Here is an 8,212-nt window from a genome sequence, read left to right as displayed (position 1 = left end):
CCTCGAGACGATAACATTGAAATGCCAAATAAACCACAAACGGAAAAGAAAGCTGCTCCCGGCAGGTCATTACTCTTCGAGTCGCTTCATGTATTTCTGACTTTTGATTCTTCTTATTCTGCTGCCGTTACGCGCCAGCACTCCGACTAGTAACTTGTGAGGATTAGGTCCTCTGTTTGGAGGCAAAACGATGGTGGCATTCGCTTGTTGTAGCTGGTGATGCGTAGAATGCTCGCATTCAAGTGGGCATTGACTATGGAGTCAGTCGTATCAAAAGAGCAAAGCTCTTTGAAAAGCATAAAGAGACCTTCAGTTCAGAATATAGTTGTAGGTTGCTAGCTTGTTAGCTTGTTAACTTTTAACTTGTATCCCGCATACTGGATTCTGACGCTGGGAAGAATATAAAATGTAGGAGTCTTACTGTTCAGTCATGAAGACAGTAGTTAAGTGTGACAAATTGAGAACTGTTGATTTAAGCGTTTGCACATTGTGCTTTCCTTACGATGACACTCAACCCGCAATCAGAGCGCTATAATTTAGTTGCCTATTCTAAGACTTGCGTCCAGCGCAGGAAGCTTAAAGCACCATCTGTTGTTTAAAGAGCAGATGCTACATATACTAAATTAAAAATGTTCAGTATTTTCAGGTCAAGCGCAGTGCTGTATGCAGAAAGAAATACACGCATGCATATTCCAGTTACTTCATAAGGTAGACAACGAATTACTGTTTAGAGCGACAAGCAAAGAGCTGCACATAAACTTTTATAGCCTGCCGCGAAAGTTCACTCTCCACCACAAACAGGAAATTTTACCATTTTACAACGCCGCTCTCCAGCTTACAGTTTTCCAAAATGTTCCTGGCTTGGCACAGGGTTTTAGGAAAACCTCCTCTACCTTGAATCGCCTTGCTCTATGTGACCGATACACTGCACGTACTTTCTTCGGTACCAATATACTTTTTCTACACTACCGGCTACTTTACGAATATATTCTCTCGCCATTAGGGTAGCGCTGGAGTGAAACGCGATGCTCCTTGCGCTCTCCCATTCACAGGTAAGCATGCTGAGCATGCGCTTTTGCGTCGCTACTCTCAAGCTGAGCGCAGCGTGTTAAGGGTCTAGAACTGAAATTAACATTCAAATATTTTATATCTTCACTACCTGAAGCTAAGTGGAGCTTCTGCAAAGTCTTCGCCATTAATGGAGAAGACAATAGGGAGACGTTCGTGTGTTTTTTTAAACGCTATGGAGGGAGGAGGAGGAGTATGAGGAGGAAAGGCAGGGAGGTTAACCGAAAGAAGAAACTGGTTTAACTCCCTGCACTGAGGGAAAGGGTGTTACAGAAATATGAAGTCAGTATAGCGTGCGGTAAATTCACAGCCCATTGTGAAGGCCCATGGTTCTCAAGAAGCAGGGTAGTACGAGGCCTTCACCGCCGACGATCGCCGCGGTCAGTGGCCAAAAACCTTCATTTCTGTGAGTGGGCGTTGTAGTTAGATTACCGACACAGATGGCGCGGATGCTTTCAGCGAACTACACTTATACTGTCAAATCAGACACTGGCAGTAGTTTTTAAAATAAAATACAGATGGATTTAGAGAACCTAATGAAAACTGAACATGCGTGGCTTATGTTATGAGTGGTATTATTTAGCTCTGAAGACTAGATAATGACTAGATAACCTTAGATAATGTGGGGGGGGGGGGGGAATTAAAGTCCCCGCCTATCAAGAAGTCTCTCGATACAATCTTGCTGTAAAGTGCATGGGGGCTTGAAAAGCGTGTACTCTGTAGAGAGTATATAAAAAGTGAGAATTAGCAGAGAATGCAGCAGCTCTTCAGTGGATGTAGATGGATGGGGCCGTTTTAAAGAATTAGTTAGCAATTCTATGAGTTCGTTATCCTGCAGGAAATCACTAAGGAGGATATGCATGCGTTCGAATGCTTGCCGAATGGCGGAAATTTCTTCAGCAAGATACCAGATTATCGAGTCTTTTCGATTTTTTATTTTTATATGGCCCACATGCTTCTCAGATGTGATAACTGCTGTGGAATCTGGAGATGTGTAAGATAGTTTTTTGGAGGGGATATGAGGAGTGGCGGGCTCGGCTCACCCGGTGGTGGGAGCTAACTGGGTTGAGAAACGGACGTGGGTAGCTGGCTGTTCCTGAACTTCTCTGTGCCAGAAATTGGGCCGAGAATTTCGTGCAGCTTCTAGATTTGCCGGTGATTTGAGGGGGGGGGGGGGGGCGATTCCTCGCGGCTTGGAGAAGGGTGAAGCCGGATATTTTTTATTTTTTTTTTTGCCAAGGTGACAAGACGGTATTTGTCACGCTGTAGATAGTCTCTTTGTAGTGAGATGTCGGAATTTGATGGCTTTTTCTCTTCTTGGCCTGAAGGCTCCAGTGGATACCTGAGACTCTTCCTTCGGTCATATGCAGCTTTGTGGCTCTTTTGGTCTTGCTGTTTCTGTACGGGGCAGGTCTTGTCAAAAGTAGGGTGGGTTGCACCGCAGCAGAAGCAATAGGCGGAGCAACGATGTGGTTCATCTTGTTGGTTGAGTTGGGCTCAGCAGGTGCGGCAGCGTTGATATGTCGGAGGGTGAGGGCAGTTCAGCACACGATGTCCCTATCCAAGGCACCTGCTGCACTTCAAAGCATTGTGTGTTTCAGGCTTGCATCTGTACAACCCATGGTGGAACAGAATTTATCTATAGTGCGCGTGTGGCTTCAAACCTTAAGACGCCTGACTACTGTGCCGGAGTACCCGGGTTCGAACCCGACCTCGGTGGCTGCGTTTCGATGGAGGCGAAACGGAGTGGCGTCCGTGTGCTGTGCGATGTCAGTGCACGTTAAAGAACCCCAGGTGGTCGAAATTTCCGGAGTCCTCCACTACGGCGTCTCTCATAGCCTTAGTCGCTTTGGGACGTTAAACTCCACAAACCAACAAACCAACCAACCTGTCCTCGGTCTCTCCCATTATGCGAGCGGACAGGATCGTCCCATGTCACGATTCAAGGCTTTCTAAATGTTCGGTTTCTGAAAGACGTTTCTCAATTCTATGAATCGCACCTCGGACCGAAACCACGGGCTCGCCACGTAAGATTTGATGATGCAAGCTTTGGCTTGAATGAAAAACGAGGTAACTGCTGCTGCCTTTCGTGCAGTGAATTCATTGATGGTTTTCAGAAGGTGGATATTCTGGTGGCACTGATTTGCAGGGGCAGAGTCTGCCGCTCATGTCACCCCAAGTCTGCTAATGAAGCAATGGCTTGAAGAAGATTGTAGGGTCCCACCTGGGAGATATTGAGCGCAATTGGTGCCCTCATTACGACGGTTTTCAACGTTGCGAAAGGCGTCGGCAGAATGTTTGGTTTGCCTGTCTGCTTGGGCGTAACCCAATCGGCCTCATCGAAATCCTCGGAAACATGACCGAATGCTTCGGCAGCGTAGGCACGCGCTTCTGCAGGAGATTTATAGGAAGCACGTGGCGGCGGGCGGCAGCAACCGTGCCGTTTCCATGGTAATAGAATCGAGGTCCATGGCAAGGCTTAGCGAGTATTTTGCATCATCCTATTCTACAGATGGTCGACTCTTAGCAAACAAGCTGTCAAGTTCGGCACACGAGGAGTCAGAATGACACCGGCTACTTGCCGAATGACGGGGGCTGTGCGAGTGAGGTACCAGGGTCGATGATGTAGCACAAATATGGTAGATTCCGGAGCTCAGTGCTCCTTCGCCTTGTGAGTCCGTAATATTTGCTGATATACCTCTTCAGTGTAGAGAGCACGTGAGAACGTAGAGATCGAAGGCAACAAAGCTGACGGAACTTGTTCATTATTTCTAACGACTTGCTGGCATAGCATTGTGATGAGTTCGAGGTAGCAGCATACTCTCTAAATAAAATGGGACATAATGTGGCTTAGCGAAAAAATATTACAGGGCGTTCCGTTTAGAGGTGTCAGTGAACTAAATACGAACGTGAAGCGCCATATGCCCTTTATTCGCTGAAACAACTAAAAGCTGCGTAGCTAAGAATCGTCGCAGAAATAAATTATTTTCTGCGAATCCGAGCCCATTAAACTTTCGCCATCAGTGTGCAAAGATATTATTATCATTTTTTTTTCTATTAGCCTACTTTCGTTACCGTCAATGTTGCTCTCTAAAGACCCCTCCAGCTGCTCATGCAGCTTTTCCCCTGGCTTCCTCGCAACTACTGGTTGCAAATAAACTTTGAACTTTGAACCTAATGTGTCTTCAGCATCAATGTACATCACGTGAGGCAGTGCTAATATGTAGTCTAAGTTCCAGCACTTTTGTTGGTGCAATTGTGGAGGGCAGAGTTGAAGCCAGAAAATCAAGTGCGCAATTACAAAATTTGCTCACACAATAAAGCGATGCGTTATTAGCCGGCATATTTTATTGACGTGAACCAAGCCACCGCAATCTGCAAATCATTTGCCTATAAGTTTTCGCGTCCTTGTAGAAAACGTTGCTAGGGCTAAAGTGAACTCAGCTTATACTTTAGGGAGACCTGAAATCTATGCCATACGCAAAATAAATTTGGACGTCCAGTGCAATAGACAATTTCCATGTCAGGCCTGTAAGGAAAATTTGCTTTGTACTTCTGTGCACAATATATTTCGGCTAACTTTAGGTCCACATCAAAAAGCGGAAAGCAGATGAATTTTCTTGAGCCTTTAGGTCAGGATAAAACGTGCAGACGTGTTATTTCAAACAAATGAACACTTTGGGAGGGGAAAGGGGGCATCCTTCAGCATCACAGCAACGTTTTTATTCATACATCCTTGGTTAATTTTTTGTCTACCTGTTTATGGATCATTTTTGGCATATCTTTCAAATTGCAAATAATCACCATTAGGTTCGCAGCAGAGCCGTTTCCCTTACGTGTGTTATTTGAGCCTGGTTTGTTTGTTATGCTGCGTAAAAAACACCATCCTAGAAGATTACTAGGTTTAGTTTATGGTGTTTACGATCCCGAATTGACTCGGCCAATGTGGGACTCAGAATAATGTGTAGCATGTGGAGTCCTATAAAGCGCATTTATATCGCACACCGGACGGGAGACTTCCTTTTCGCCTCCATCAACATCAGGTAACCATGCACGGCTGAAATCAACCCGGGTCTCCCAGTTCGGCCGAGAACTTTAAATATCTTGGCAAAGCAGCGGTAATCCTTCTAAATAAGTGTCCCATATAAAAGTAAAAGTACTTATTGATTGATATTGATTGATAGCTTATCAAATCTTGAATAAATGTGGTTCAAAGAAAACATACTGGCCGTGCAAAAGCTCCAAAGACAATATAGCTAAACTTCGCTACTTGTTCTTTTTTTTTTTGTTAACATCACGCAATAGCCATTTCAAGATGTTACAAATTGATTTTATGTTGAGACTTTTGTACTCAGCAATTCTACTTACTGCTTTATTTATTCGTGCCAATGCCAGCTATGGAAGTCACTTGTTAGAAGAACACGGCCAAATTTATTTCAAAAATAGAAGGTTGGATGAGGAGCAGCGTCAGAACGAGTACAAATTCCTAAGCGCTGATGCTGTTGCTGCACAAATATTCCCCTTGATACCCGATGAAATTCATTTCTCAAGTGTAGAAATATGACGGTGTTTCGTATTATATGATAATGTTATCAGACTTGCATAGTGTGTGGGAACGCCGAATGGCTGCTCGCCGGGCTGATCTTCATATCAGACTTACTCGAAAGTAGTAGTTTCAAAATTCTATCCGCTATATAAGTGAAACCTTCAAATGAAAACCCAGTAATGTGTATTCGAGTATATCGATGTATTAAAAGTGATCAATTTAAATGTTTTTTAATTAGAGGTATTGCATGTAAACTGGTTCACTTGTGAAAAATCGGTCAGCCTCCTGTGTTTGCGAAATAAAGGCAATAAAGATAAAAAGCTGATTTTATTGCTGTTGATTTTGCTGGCCTAATAACAGATTGCTGATGCCCACATAGATGTATCGGCCTCTATGCTCAGCACTCCACGCAACTTTGTCCTCCCTAAAACGAGGCAGGTGTTGAGCACGCACGTCGCTACATCCAATATTATTTGTTTTCTGTTTCCTTTTTGTGTCTGTGTTCAAGTTATTTTTCAACATCGTTTTGTTTACCAGTGTGCAGATTACATAAGCAGCGTTGTTCACGCCCTTTGTCCTTGAACTCTTATTGTTAATTTCATGAATTTATTTTGCCCCAATTATTTTTAATATTCTTCTCGTTTTGTTTTTGATGTTCCTCCTCCCAGTTCATTGTTCTGAGGTCCTTTGTTCTTCCCTCAAAGCAGTTTTTAAATCTTTATTTATTTTTTTTTCAGTGCGGCGTCATTCTCACCTCATTACAGCAGATATGAATGGAAGTAACTTTGCGTTTCTTTTTGCTGTGAGTTACTTGGCCACAAATGTGATTAGGCGTCAAATGCTTGAAACACAATCATTCTTCAGTGTTCCATTTTGAACGCTTTTACAAGGCAGTGATCTCTGGTGTATGTATTTCTTTGATACCTGAACCCCTCATCACGTGTTTATGTAGTGGCACAACGAGTCATAAGTTTCATTTACAACTGCGCTGAATGACTATATCTGCCTGAATGAATGAGCGTATTAATATTGACTGGCATATTAGACCGCAGCCGGTAGTCGATCAGCCAGTCCAGACATGAGTCGCGTCTTTTTTACGAAATAGGGATGGCTTAGTTACTGAAACGTCATCTTAACGAAATTTAAGAAACCCATGTGAGCAGCGTTCAGCGCTCATCTACGGAGTTCCTAGAGGATAGTGGCAACTACTTACAGGCATATATTCGAGAATATCTCCTATTCATCAGATAACATAAGCCACGAAAGCCTATCGCACAATGGGCTCTCATTCTGACATTGTCCTTAAAATAAAGTAAGTGATGCGCTAACTAAACTGTTTTCCTGGTGTAACTAAATAGGCTGTAAAGGCTGTTTGTCACTTCTTCTCGAATAAGCTCGTGAAAGTCAAGGTTTCTTTACTGACTAGTATTTCTACTGCTGTTTGTCTGCTATCTCTCATAGCCGGAAGGTCAAAAAGCCGAAGAATAAATGCACAATACACGATGGTGTAATAGAGCTGCATAATTTATTTCGTCAATGACTCTGCAAGGGAACACATAGTGTCTTTGTCAAATGCAAGCAGTATGACAAAGTGCGATGCAAAGTGACTCTGTACGTCCCCCCCCCCCCCCGCCCCATTCTCTGTTATAAATAAAAAATGAGATCGCGGGCGTAATCGCAGCAGTACCCTTCATACTGTTCAAAAGTGCCGTACTTGTCAGCTATATACATTTATTGGCCTAAGCGACAAAGGGAAGCGATATTTGCAAGTTTTTCATCGCCCCGCTTGATCAGCGCAACATGGTACCAATTAGCAGCTCATCATTTGTGATTTCGTTCTCTCTATTCCTGTGTTTTAAGCCATTTAAATGTCTTCATATTTCTCAAAGTTAACATTTTTCAGTCGGGTCTCATGTCTTCTATTCGCCATGTTCATGTTTTCTAAGAGATCTAGGCGTTATATGTGATATATGTTAAAGAATACATCGCAAGATACTATCTTAGTACCAATAGATACCTCTTTCCTCATTATCATTTTATTAAAGAAAAAAAAAAGCTCCTCGCTACCGAAGGCTATAGCAGAGGCGGTTTCGCAAAAGGCAAGTAGACCAAATGACAGTTTAAACGACTGTAGCCAAATCCAAGAATCACTGAATCTTATTACGTCCCTTGAAACCTAAAGCGCCATTGCAACTTGGTATTCTAGAATGCATCGCACACGTGCTGCGCCAATTGTCCCAACGAGCGATTACCAGCCGTGCTTTCCTAACACTACTATTCTCTGCATCTATGTAAGGTAGCCTGCACGACTGTGAGGCAGAGAAGTAAACGTACAACACAGCGAGCAATAACAAAACTAACCGAAAGAAACTGACTCTCAAAAAAAAAAAAAAAATCTCGGTCTTTTCAGCTACAGCCGCTGAATGCAAAGCATTTGGAATGCGCGCGCCCGACGAGCTTGAGTCGAGGACGAAGGAACACGAGCCGCACATATGACAAAAACAAAAAGGGCATAAGCGTGCCAAATTACAAGTAAACTGAGAGGGACCGGGAGAGAGAGGGGGAGGAGGCACGGACTTTTTCCTCTCGGCAGTAGTC

This window comes from Amblyomma maculatum, chromosome 11 (genome assembly GCF_055883805.1).
Source record: "Amblyomma maculatum isolate TAMU_Amacu chromosome 11, ASM5588380v1, whole genome shotgun sequence".
Taxonomy (NCBI): Eukaryota; Metazoa; Arthropoda; class Arachnida; order Ixodida; family Ixodidae; genus Amblyomma; species Amblyomma maculatum.
Note: the sequence above shows the minus strand (reverse complement) of the source record.